Below are 13,634 nucleotides of genomic sequence, written 5' to 3'. Positions count from 1 at the left end.
TTAATATTGCAAAGGATGAAGATTTACAATAAATAATCTTTGTGAAATGGGTATAAGTTGGGGGGGAAAATAGCCTGATTGCCTGAAAGGTTTAGAGATCCAGAATACATGAACAATGTGCTTTAATTACTCTTTGTATTAATGCCTCTGTCACTGCTACAGTTTTCAGAAAACTACCTTTTCTAACTGTCTCTATTTGGAGGTACAAAAAGCAGTCTAGGATGACTCAGAGGTGTCTGGAAAGGCCAGAATACTTTTCTCCTTGCATGTTTCATCACAGTATTTTTAAGAAATTACTGTAGAGTGATGTCACTCAAGGAAAATGTCATCCCACCAGAGCTGCCCACAAGTTTGCCTTTATAAAGAAGGTTGAATAGTTCAGTCTGTGTTAATGGTTAAGCTGACCAGACATTTCTCACTGATCACATTTTCTTTGATGTCCTTTTGGAGAGGCCGTGGCACACGGGTTTTGCAGACATACCTCATTCCCAAGTCTGCTGTGTTTACTTATCACATGTTTGGAGATACCTGCTTTGGCATATCAATGTTAAAAGCAGCTTCAGGTGCTGAGCAGGGAGAAGAATAATCCCATTGAGAGACTTCAGGGAGTTCTCAGATTCACTCCATAGGCACAGCATTCAGAGGGATACAATTCAAGTCTCTCTCAAGAGTAGGCTGGCTTGACCTACATACTCTTGCAACAGACTTTAACCAGGAAGCCCTCAGACACAGCTAGCCAGATTTGGTGGCTAATTAAAATAAATATAGGACAGGTAATAGAAAGCAAAGGTGAACATTGTGCACAATGTTTTGTTACTGAGTACTGAGGTCACCATATCAGACTTCAACAATTTCTCCCCCCTAGAGCTTGTCACGTGCCACCTGAGAACCAGAGTGGGTGTCTGTGTGGAGGAGTCTTTGGTACCTCTGCTTCTGGCCAGTGAATTATGTGCTTGTCCCACTGTCCCTGCGGCCAGACTCTATTTCCAGACTCATGAGAAAGACAGATGATTATTCTAAACTGAGGTATGTCAGTGCAGCAAAATTATTCCAAGCGTCAGAAGATGGGAGATAGAAAGAGGGAGGACAGTAATTCACTAATAGATGATAAATGTAACATACTGCAGGCATCACACAATTGGTAACCTACTATTTCTGCATCTGGTCTCCTTGACCCATCACCCATTCTGCCTTTACAATGAGTTGGAGCTAAGGCAGCTGGATTCACCAGCTTGATCCCATGGATGCTGCCCCTCAACCCAACATTTCCTACATTCACTTTGCAAAGCTTTTCACATCCTATTTTTGCCTGGCAGGTGCTGTCTGTGTCTGCCAAACTCCTGTGGCACCTCACTCCAGGCACTTCCCTGGGCTCCTCAAAGGCTCTCTGCCCTTGAGGACCTGGCACAGCTGTCCTCCCAAAACCCAGCAGCCTCACAGCTGGCTCTACTGCCCAAAAACCCTTCTTGCTGCTGTGGGAGCAGGGCTGCCTCCAGAAAAACTGAGCTGCTGTCTCAGGAGAGAGAAGCTGTTACCAGGAACAGAGGAGATCAGAAACATCTTAGCCATAGGCTTTATCATGCCTGTTGTCAGGGTCTGGAGAAGGGGATTCTTTGCCAAAGGGAAAAAGGAAAGGAGTGGAGAGGACAGGACAGGAATAATTTTTGTCTTCACCTGTTCCTTCCCATCCTCCCTAATTTTTCTTCTCCCTTATAAATACTTGTGAAGGTCAAGGTTCCTGTGAGCTTATAGTTCCCTCCCAGCCAGGATGGATACTCTGTGTGCAGTGGGCTGTGGGGTCACAGTGATTTAAACCAGCTCTAAAATATGGCAGCACTGTTCCCCTTGGGAAGCTCTGTCCCCCTGTGATTTTAGGCACAGTATTTCCAGGTGGTTCTGCAGCTCTCCTTAATGGCAGACAAGCGGTTTGCTGAACGTTTTTAAGTGCCTCTGGCTTTTTCACAATATAAAAATAAACCTGTCCTGACCTCTTTTGAACCCATTTCTTTGGAACACGATCTCCACTGATGTTGGAGGGTTCCAAAACCTTTCAGGAAGCATTTTAAGTACAGTGCATTAGACTTGGCCTTCTTTCTGAGCCTGATTCAGCACTTAACGTGTGCACAGCCTGGCCTGTTGGTACAATACCATTTGCTCCAAGCTGTGCACATCCTGAGCTGCCTCTGCTGGGACGCAATGGATCAGCTTCTCATCATGCTCCCTGTCTGCCCTCAGACTTAGTGCAGAAATTAATGATCCAAGCAAGGGATTAAATCAATCCAGTCCCAGCTATATACACCGGAGAATGCCAGTGTCAGCTGTAGCCAGCTCTGTTTATTGGCCCAAGCAGCCTATGCAGTAAAACACCAGCCTGAACCCAAATGCCAGACTCTAGCATCCCCAAATGACAGGTGAAAAGTGGATCCAAGCATGCCTTTAGTGCAGCCAGCTTTCCCTCAGCTGCACCCTTTCATAGCTCTGCTGGAAGGGCAGAATGAATGTTATAGAAACACAGATGGTTTCTGCCCCCACTAAAGGCAGCTTCTGTCACCACTGGTCCAAGGCTGGTGGCCATTTCTATAATCCAGCATTTCTGTACCTGAACTGGGCACGGGGCAAACCTGAATCTAGCTGACAAGTGCTCTCTAGACTCCCAAGTGACACGTTGCTGCACACAGTAAGGGCTCTTCTTGTCAAGTATTACACACAATTATTCCTGGATCTGATCCATAAAGCAAAGGCAAATCAGTGTTGATAATTGAAGTAGTACATGCAGTAAGGCTTTAACTCCTAAGCATGTTTTCCAGCTTTACCCCTAAATATCCAAACCCAGTCCTGTATCTTGTGCATATAAATGTGTGCATAGCCACCCCACACACGTGCAGTGCGTGTCTCTGAACACAAACTTGCACCTGCATTGAACATTTTCATTTTCTTCTATGTGTGACTGAAAGATAAGCTGCAAAAAGAAACACAAGGAAATTATCATGATTAGGGATCATCTTAGTGTCTTACCACTCGTGTTTCCCCCATTCTGAGAAATTTCTCTAGGTTGTGCCACAAAGTGAGGACCACTAAAGACTGAGGCTTCACTGTTTGTCAGTGCATCTCCCTCCCACCACAGTCTCCCTCTTTTCTTGGATTCTTCTCTCCTAGTGTGTTTCCCCCCTTCCCACTCATCTTCTCACAGGATATGAGTAAGCACCACTGAAGTCAAAGTGAGTTACTCACTTCCTGCAGCAGGGAGCTCAGATCCCTGCAGTGCACACTGCGGGATCACACCAACACCGAGTGCCTGCTCCGCAGTGGGAACAAGCTCTAGAGAACCAGCTTGCAAGGTTTCTAGCATTTCATGGCTTGAATCTGCTGGGGAAAAAAACCTCTGAAATGCTGTTTCATGTAGTCATACAGAATGAACAGTCATAGTTTAAACACTGTTGTTATATAGATGTGATAAATGTTGTTATATAAATGATGCTTCATGGAAAAAGGACCATAATCTTGTATTTACTTTGAGGGGTTTTTATCACTTCTTGGTTTTGTCAAGTGCTTGTTTTATTTTTTTCAGCTCTATATCTCTTTGTCCAGGATATTGTTCGGTCACTTTCTAAAATGAAACTGGAGCTCAATGGACACAATGTTTTATATTTACAAAAAATGTCTTATCAGAGCTAGAAATATGATCAAACTGAATTGTTAGCTCTGAATAATTCCAGTCTTCCATGGCTGGAGCTTGTTAGAAACCTTCTCAAGTGCTTGAATCTCTCTCTTCTGCTCTAGGAGCCCATCTAGGGTGAACTTTGCCCGTCAAGCAGACTGACTGCATCTTTAAATATTTACTCACACTTCCTCTTGAGGTACAGACCTCTCAGAAGCACGGCCTCAGAAGCCCTTCTGAAATATCCTGTGGAGCTGATACCAAACAACAGCAAGGGCTTCCTGATGGTCCTGCTGCATCCCCAGGGAGCAGCCTGGAAATCTGGCTGATGATGATGAAGAGAGGAGATGTTTGGAGAAAAAGCTGCCTTGTCCTTACATGTACTTGTGGTGGGACTACAAAAACTCTAACTCTAGGATTTTATGACAAACTCGAGTTGGGAAAGACAACCTCTTAAGAGGGTTTCCTTACAGGGAAAACTCCTGGTTGGCTGACCCTGCACATGATATAATCTGTAGTAGCACCTGTGGTTGTGTTTTCAAAACTAATCTAGGCAGCATCATGGAGAAATGGTGGCACAACAATTCTGGAAAATATCCACTCCTAATATCACTGGGGGAAAGAAGCAGCACTACAAAATCTGTTTCACAGAAGTACACGTGATGAACCATGCACAGAAGACCTGTATCCATAAGAGTTGAAGCCAGAGGTGAACACTAATACCTGCAATTTTCAGAATAAGAGCATAGAAAAGAAACTTAAATTTTCAGCCTGAGTGGCTTAGAAGTGCAGTCTTAGGGAAGTAACACAGCACAGAAGATTTCTCTTTTATTCCTGGCTTCACAAAGAAGGTGAGATAATGATACAGCTGTCAGGAGCTCCAGGTGTTTGTCAGAGCTTTTTTGCTCCAAGAGGTTGTGCTCCTAGAGAAAATCCTCAGGATTCCTGCAAATCCAGCCGGAGTTAATTAAGCCTTCTGGAAAGAAACTACAAAAAATCTGTGCCCACAGGTCACATCCCAGTTCCAGCAGAGATGCAAGGAGCCTTCTGGGGGTTCACTGACATCTCAGTAATCCTGAAAATGCTGCTCTCATCAGGAGTGATTTCTGTTGCAGGAGCAAAGTCTCCTTGTAGAGCCTCCTATGCCAATGCTCCTTTTCCTGCTCTCTTCACTTGCTCAGTGATGCAGCTCAGAGTTCTTTGCCTTCAGGACAGCATCTGCTTTTTGGGAGTGCTGTCAGGCTCTCAGGCTCTCAAAATCTCTGCCAGAGCTAGCTCTAACCTTTGGCTGCTCCTGCCCAAAGGAAGAGCTGAGAAGCACTTGCAGTGCGGCACAGGAGAAGCTTTTCACATCTTTTTCCTTCCCTTCGGGGTTAAATCCCAGCCTTGAGGAAGTCAAAGGCTACATTGCCTTTCCCATCAGCCCTCCCCAAGAATATCTTGCCAGGGACCTACAGTGATGAGCACTGTTTGCCTTGAAGGCTCCTTAACCAATCTCTTTATCTTCCTTTTTTTAGATATTAATCATACGAGTTCTCTTCCTGGTATAAAATCATACTAAACCCAAAAATCTTGGAAAAACCATTGCAGGATTTTTTTTTCTTTTCCTGTGGGAGGAAGGAGAGCCACCCCACTGGCAAACTCTGATTGTTTTTTCCCACCTAAAAACATTTTTTCTTTGCCTTAGCTTTTTCTGTGTTTCAAGCCTTTGAAATAAAAAACACTTCAATATTATTCATAGTCAAAGCACTAAAGAATTTTTTTCCTCCATAGCACACACATTGATTTGTATCCCGAAATAGTTTTAAGATACCAGAGAAGGAGGCTGGAAAGGACAAAGAAAGGGCAAGAAAGAGAATTAAAAGGACTAGAGAAAGATGGGTAAACAATAGGAGAGAGGTAAACGACAGGAATAGAGAAAAGGCTGGCTAATTTAGGCTGTACGCTATAGTTTACATTGGGGGGGGGAAAGGGCAATAACTGAGAATAAACAATGTAACAACTTGGGGAAACATTTAGGATTAAAGATGTACTAAAGATGTGATTTCCTAACTGCTTCAGTGAGAAGCTAGAAAAACAGTATTTCTGGCAGTTGCCATAAATGTCTCAGGAAAGCCAAAACATTTCATACTTCATTCTTATTATTTCTGAGCAAGAAAGCCTATGGGGGAATGGATTTTCACTTCTGCTGTCAGAAAGTAGAGTGCCTATGTGTGTGTCTGTGTGTGTGTCTCTGTGTGTTTATATAGCCACAAAGCCAATTTGTTTTTAAGCTTGAAGGTCACCATTAAGCAAAGATCATGGCCACAATATTGAGTTATATTTAGGGACAAAAACACAACAAAGGAACAGGATAGTCTGTATTTTGTCAATGTTTGTGACATTTTTATTGCCTATTTGTTACTGCAGTGTTATGGGAAAGTCACTGAAGCATACATTATTATTCACTGCTCCATCTTCATTCCATATGCTCCAAACCAGTTAAACGTAAAGTTTCAGACTAGCTGTGGAAAAGTCTGCACATGTCACAAATGATTTTCCATCCAGCCCTTCATTTGTCACTATCCTGGAGATAAGTGGGGTTGAGCCACCACTTGACCTCGTGCTTTTCCTCCTAGGAATCCTTGACTAAGAGCAGCCACGTGGGTAAAACCCAGACAGGTTTTTAAACCCTTTCTCTGCTTACCAGTTATAAATTCATTTTCATTCTTTGCTTTTAAAGTCAGTATCAAGCTGTCAAAGAGTTACTGATATTCCCTGAACAAGCTTCCATTAGCCAATCATTTCCACCCAGCCCTGAGCCTTCCCAAGCTGGTTCACTTGGTGCTCTGCATATTCCAGCCTTGGAAAGAATTATTTAACAATCCTGCTATTATTGAGGCAGCTCTATTAAAGTCAGGAGAGCATCATCAGAAAGGGAAATGTAACTTTGTGTAGGTTTTGTAGGACTGTGGGAGAGTGCTCAGTAGATGGAATTTCCCTGTGCAGCCATGCTTGCCCCCTTTGCCAGTTCCTGATGAATCTGCCTGGATCTTGTCATTAAAGAGCTTCTTTCTTCAAGTGAGGAGGAAGATAGTGCATAGGAATAAGTAAAATGGCAGCAGTTACCTCAGCCAGATGCTGCCACAACAAATTCTGGCTTGCTGCAGTTCAGGTTGTTTCTCTCTCAGTTTACTCTTTGTTTGCTGGTTTTGTTCATCTGAAATTGGAGCCAAGAAACCTGGAGCATCTGCTCCCCGCACGACAAGGAATCCTTCTGAGTTTCACATGGAAACTTGTGATCCTTCCAAGCATGCTTAGAAGTCAAGGGGAACATTGAATGATTTTTCCTTCTGTTTGAAGCTATGAAATAGAGATTTCATATTTACTGAGTGAAAGAACCCCTGTGCACCCACCCCTATGGAGAGAGCACCTGACAATTCCTCTGGCAGTGGCAGCTCCATGGAGCCAGGTAAGAATACTGGAGCTGACATTCCCTCACACAGACCTGGAAATGCTGGTGAATGGGACAGTTTTGCTGCTGCAACAGATCCTTAAGCAACTGCTGTCTGTACTTTCAGTTTACAGTTTTGCATCATTTCCCCACCTGATCAGCTGCCCTCAAAATTTCTCTGTCCAAGTTAACACCACGCTGGTCTTCACTTAAGGTTTGCTCCCTTCCCTGGATGTATGCAAATACACCCAAAGCCATCACTACACAAAAGCTCTTCTGGATTAGACAGGAATTTTGTGTAAAGAAGGTCCAGACTTGTTTGATACAAGGTCTCCTGGCACGTTTCCAGACAAACTTGGCACGTTCATGACAGGCACTCTGAGAGCTGGGGTTTTTGATCTTGATCCTTCAGGATTTGAATTTTTTGAGAGAATGTTGAAATTGGATGTGACACTTTCCTGTGATCTCAATGTGGGTCTGCAGGTAAGACTGCATCCTCAGCCTTCCTTCTCTCCTTAGGTAAAGGAGGCAGGAACAGAAGTGGGTGGGGTATGGCCAGATGTTTATTACACTGATAAATGCACAGTCATTCTTTCTGATAAGAGCCTCCCTTTCCCATCACTCCAGAATCTACTCCCGTGTTTCAGGGAAATTATGAGGATACAACAAAAGTCATTTATTTCCTTTTGCTTTCTCTGGCTGATAAGACACTGAACTGACTTCCTTACATGTGTGTTACTCCTGCCAGCCTGTCAATTGCAGCTGGAGAGAAGGGTTTGTGCCTGATTTTCTGGAGAACATCAGCCACTTAACCAACCTGTCCCTTCAAGGAAGCTTTTCCAGCCCAGAACATCTCAGTGTGATTACCAGACAAGCTGCTGTGCACAAACAGTGACCTCACACGTGCCAGGACAAACAGACTGGTTTGTCATCTGCAATTTCAGAGGCAATGGCTGAGCACTTTTCACTCAATGCACACTGGTTACGTTCCCTTCCTGGGCCTGAATTTTTAAATACTTCCATTTCAGGGAGCTCCTAAGAGAAGACCCAGCCCTTGGCTCAGACCTGAGCAGTGCACAGTATTTACAGAGGCCAAATATCCATTATGGATATGCTCAGCTCCAGAAAGAGGAACCATATAAGAATGAAAAACCATTTTAAAAGGATTTAAAAGGGGCAGCTCTGAGAATTAAGTTCCCGCAAGCTGGATGGAGGTTGCTGAGGGGTGCCAGGCCAGTAGGTGAGTGTCTTTGCAGAAAGGCTTGAGGAAAGGGCAGAAGACAGCCAGCTTTGTTCAGCAGCAGAGCAAGGAAGGGCAGGAGGAAGAAGTTCAAAAGCTGGAGGCATGTGCAAAGGGAGAAAATAGAAAGGATCGTAACCTCTGACAGATTAAATGTAAAAATATAATAAAGGTGACCAAAAAGAAGGACTTTGAAGACTAAAACACAGAAATTATCCAAACTAATGATGATTTTTTTTAATAGAATCACAGAATCATTGAGGTTGGAAAAGACCTCCAAGATCACTGCGTCCCACCTCTGACCCATCCCCAACTGCCAACTAAACCAGAGCACTGAGTGCCACATCCAGTCATTTCTTGAACACCTCCAGGGATGGGGACTCCACCACCTCCCTGCACAGCTCCTTCCTATGCCTGACCACCTTTTCAATGAAAAAATTCTTCCTGGTGTCCAACCTGAACCTTTTATAATGCTGGTCAGAGCACAGCCTCAGGGACAGTGAGGAGTGTGAAGATGTGTTGTGTTCATTCCCTCCTTGGGCAGCAGTCAGGGCCCTGCAGCACTTTTCATGCTGAGTGCTGTAACATTTCAATGCCCCTCTTGGAGTCTGCCCACCCCCAAACCTGCAGATCTAATATGAAATACCTCCTCAGGTTTCTTCAGAGTAGCTGGAAATATGAAATGACCCTGTGAGTTGTGTTACAGCTCGGTGACAGTGTCATCCATCCTTCGCAGGCTTTTAAATGTTTACTTCTTCACTGAAATATGAAATTAATATGAAATTATGCTGCTTATCTCATCTCCCATAGCAAGGCGCAAACATTAAAAATGTCAGTGACACACATCCAGAGAAATTACTATCTGCCCTCAAATTCTGCTGTCAGAAAATAATGCCTACTTTGCAAAAATGGGATATTTCTAAAAATTCTTTAAGAGGTCCTAATAATTTTTGGGCCGGAAATAAACAGAAAACAGATCCCTTTGAGTGGTGCATTATTCATTTCAGAGAGACTGTGGGAAGCTGACATACTTCATTATTTATTTTCGGGAAGGAAAAATTTCATCAGGTAATGCAGGAGAAAATATAGTGCCACATTATGCAAGAAAGGTTTAATTTTAAATAATAAAGTACTTAAAATTCACTCTCTTGCTCATTCAATGAAGTATTCAGCAATTCTAAATCTGGAAAAGGCCATTAGTATCATCTTATCTGACCCTTTCCATAACAGAAGCAACTAAACTTCATCCAATTTCCTTCAATAATGCATTTTTTGGTTAAAGCCTGGTTTGAGAAAAGGATCTAGTCTTGATTTTAAAACTTCTGGAAGAGAATTTGTTGTGTTCCATATTAATCTGCTCCAATACCTAATGATACTCAAAAGACATGTGTTTTATTTTTCCTGACCTTATGTACCAGCCTGGTCTGGTTTTTGCCTTCCTCTGTCAAAGGGAAGGATGAGATCATCCCTCAGTTATAGATAGTTGTGTCTAATGAGATTTGACTACAAAAGTGGGGAGAACCAAAGTTTCAGAACTACAGACTAAGCTTTAGAAAAAAGTGAAGAGGGAAAAAAACAACCACTGGTAAAGCTTTTCTAGAAGTGTCTAGAGTAAAGGCACTGTGGCTGTAGATCAGACCATGCCATCAGGAGGGAAGAGTTCTGCAGTCTTCACTAAGGCAAAATGTTCATCAGCATTTAATGGGAAATTCAGATTTGTAGTGACTGATTCAGCATTATGGCATTGCTGTCCATATTTAAATGTATTTTAAATGTCTCTGATAAGTGCCAAATACTTTTAACTTGCTTCTAAGAGCATTTTTTTCTTATTCCATTGTTGTAACTGCACAAGTTATCTAGTGCAGTTAAAGACATTGAAAATCTGCCTTTCTTGACAGAGATTTTACAGTATCAAAGAAAAGGGGTTATTACAGATTCAACACAGCCCTTGAAGTGTTCTTCTGCTAAAGACACGACTTCTTGTTGAAATGTTTTCCCGAATCAAAGCCTTAATCCCCTATACATTTAAGTCTGAGTGATGGGCAAATCTAGAGCTGTGATCCCAGGCTCTCAGATAAAACCATGCACCAACTAACACTGCAAATCCCTCCATGGCTCTTCTTGCAGGGCAAACCCACGGGGGAGCTGGGAGCACACAGTTTTGTTCCCAAAGAATGGAAGTTCCCTGATATTTCTGCCCAATCCAACCATAGTGCTGCTCTGCTCCTCCCCAGCAGCTTCAGCTGCTCCACCTGGATGGGAAATTCCGTGTGTGAGCCCCAGGTGGGCAGGAGGCAGCAGGACACGGCTCAGGGTGGAGCTGTCTGTGTGGATGAAGCAGCTATTCCACCTTGCTGGATCTGGAGAGCTCAGGACAGCCTTGCCCAGGGCCATGGAGGGCGTGCCAGGGATAAATGTGTGGCGCTGGAACCATTTCACTGTCTGCAGGGGGGCAGACTGATCTAGCGGCTGCTGGGTGCCCACTTTGAGATGTACAGTTCTAATGCCAGTTCATGGAAGAGTTCCTGCCTCTAAGCTCTCTTCTTTGCCTTACAAAAAGCAGATATTCTGGCTGAAGTGTTTGTTACTATGTTTTTCATCTTTTTGCTGCTGAAGTCCCCAGGTAACAGCACCAATAATCCACATCCCAGAGTTCTTATGGCTGTTTTCACATCAATGCAACTGCAGAGTGGTGAGGCTGTTTTCTCAACAAATTCTCTGCTAAAGAATGGCAAAGTGAGGGCTCATTATTTCTTCCTGCTGACAGGCCCAGTAATACACCATGAAATCGTTTTTCCTCCAGAAAAATTATTATGGTAAAAGGAGAAGTCACTGAAAGGTTTAGCTCTCAAAAATGAGCAGTAACTGGAAAAGCAGAGAATTTCTTTGGCTTTTGAAAGAGCACAGCGTGTATCGCCTGCACTTGGATTTCTATGTTGAAACACATGAAACAGTGCCATTTTTTTGGGTTCACATTCACTGGATGATTTTCCATCTAACAGTCAAATATTTCAACTTTTTCCAGCTTGTCAAATGCCAAGGCAGTTTCTTTTCACCACTGAACAGAGGGAAAGCAGCAGATGCTTTTTTCTACAGCCCCAATTAAGCAGATGCTGATGGAAGATGAGAAGACTTTTGATGTTAAGGCATGTCCTGGCAGCAGTCCCAGTCCTCACCAGTTGATTTTAGCAAATTGGAAATAAATGTGCAGGACGAGAATTTCCAGAAATGTACTTAACTGTCAATGGAATGAGCTTTCAATGGACTTTTACCATATTGGCAGACCAAAAGCAGCTCTTGTGTGCATCATGTTCTGTTTCTGAAAGTACATTTTGACCCATGGAGAGCATCACAAGAGACGTCCTCCAGAATTCAGGAGACTTATCAGAGCATAAATGAGAGCAGGACACAAACACTACAAGTTACAGCATGGTCTGGCCCCTGTAAGAAATTTTGGGCCTTAACAGGAGTCTGGAAGGGTCTGAGATGCACAAAATGACCTAAAAATAATGATGTTTATAAAGCATCCTGGCAGTGGGATGTTGCAACAGAGTTGTTTTCTTTCCTTCAGAAAGGTTCACACTCATTGCCAGAGTCAGTGATTTTCCCGGATACATTCATTTGGCTCCATTTCCCTATGCTTTCCCACCATGCCAAAAGAAATGCTTGCCAGAGATAAATTCACAGATCTGGCAGCCTGGGAGGAGTCTCAGGAGATCATTTTGCCCAACATCCTGCGCTGAAGCAGGCTAAAAGTATCTGGACACCACCCTGAGGTTTTTATCTTCACCTTAAGAAATGGATATCCCTGGGTAGTAATGCTTTGCCACACTTTCAGACAGAGATCCTGATATCCTGCTGAAATCCTTTGAGTGAAAGGGAAACTGATTCTTTCTTGCTCATCCCAAAGTGGACATGCAAAGTTGTTACCCCACCTGCATCAATCCCTTCCAAGCTGCTGCATTTCTCAGCCTTTTCTTTTCTGCCCCTCTTATGCTGATTACTTTCCTGTGCTTTTCCCTTGCCTGTTTCTACTTACTGCTTCCAGCTGAGACAAAGGACTCCAGCTGGCATTTCACTGCTTCTTCAGAAAGTGGAACAATTGCTACTGCTGCCTACAGAAAGAGAGTTTTATTGTCAGAACAAAGCTTTTCTCTTCCTCAGCAGTATCTGATTATTGACATGTACCTGACTGGAGCTCTGTAGTGTGGATCACAGAACACCAGGAATGTGAGGGGACAAAAAGAGACTCTCTAGTGAATGGTACCTAGAAATCTTCAAAAGATGTTTGTCTCCCTTGTTCTTAAAAAATGTCCAACAGGAGATTTCATTGTCATTATAGGCAATCCATTCCAGTGCTTTGCTGTCCTCACATTCAGGTGGTAAGAGACAAAATGCTACCTTAAATCAGTAGGGTGCAGTCAGAAAAATCTGCTGTGATGCTTCCTAGGTGATAACTTCCATTTTTCTGCTTGTTTACTGAACTTCTCATCTGAAAGGAGAAAGACTTTACTGAATTTTAGCTGCTTTCATTTCAGATTCCCTCTAAATTTTCAAGCATGTGTTGAGTTCTGATGCTTGTGTCCACAGTACTTGCAACCTTGGTTTATTTCCCCATAACACTATGACCATGTTCTCTCATGGTCCTCCAAACTCAGCAGTGCTGAGCAGAGCCAGGGCCAGAACAGAGCATCATAAAAGAGCTGTGAGCACTCTTTGGGAGCAAGTTTCCAACCACTGCACACCTTTCTTTTCACAACCACATCAACACTCTATTTCCTTAGTTTGCTCTTGGGAATGTCACTAAGAAGTGGCAGAAATGTCACTGGGGTTGAGATTATACCACATGAGTTGTAGCCTCCTTTTTTCCCCCACTAGGCCACTTAAGCAGCCAAAGGCAGAAACTCCACAGGCTTGGCATGATCCATTCTCAACAATCCTTGTTGGATATTTCCTTTATCAGTTTATATCATTGAGGTACTTACAAAGTCATGCTTTAATGGCTGTTTCAGAACCTTCTCAGGAATCAAAGTCGCACTGAAGGGTCCAAAGAAGTAATACCTTCTCTAGCATAAAAATACAGGCAGTGCACACGTCCACAGAGTGTCCAAAATCCTCATTCCAGAATACAGGTCTCCTTTCCTGCCTGAAATGCTGCTCCTGTTAGCTCAGAACTTTTTCCACCATCAAATTATAACCTCATCAGAGGCTCAAGCATGGCAGGAGTAACATTTCCAGGGTTTTCCATTGCTGAGCACTTCCTTGCCAGATGTTTTGTGACAGAGGCCTAAAAGGGATTTTAC

The sequence above is a fragment of the Fringilla coelebs genome (genome assembly GCF_963513975.1).
Source record: "Fringilla coelebs genome assembly, chromosome: 5".
Taxonomy (NCBI): Eukaryota; Metazoa; Chordata; class Aves; order Passeriformes; family Fringillidae; genus Fringilla; species Fringilla coelebs.
The sequence above is the reverse complement of the archived record's forward strand: the minus strand, read 5'-3'. Positions refer to the sequence as shown.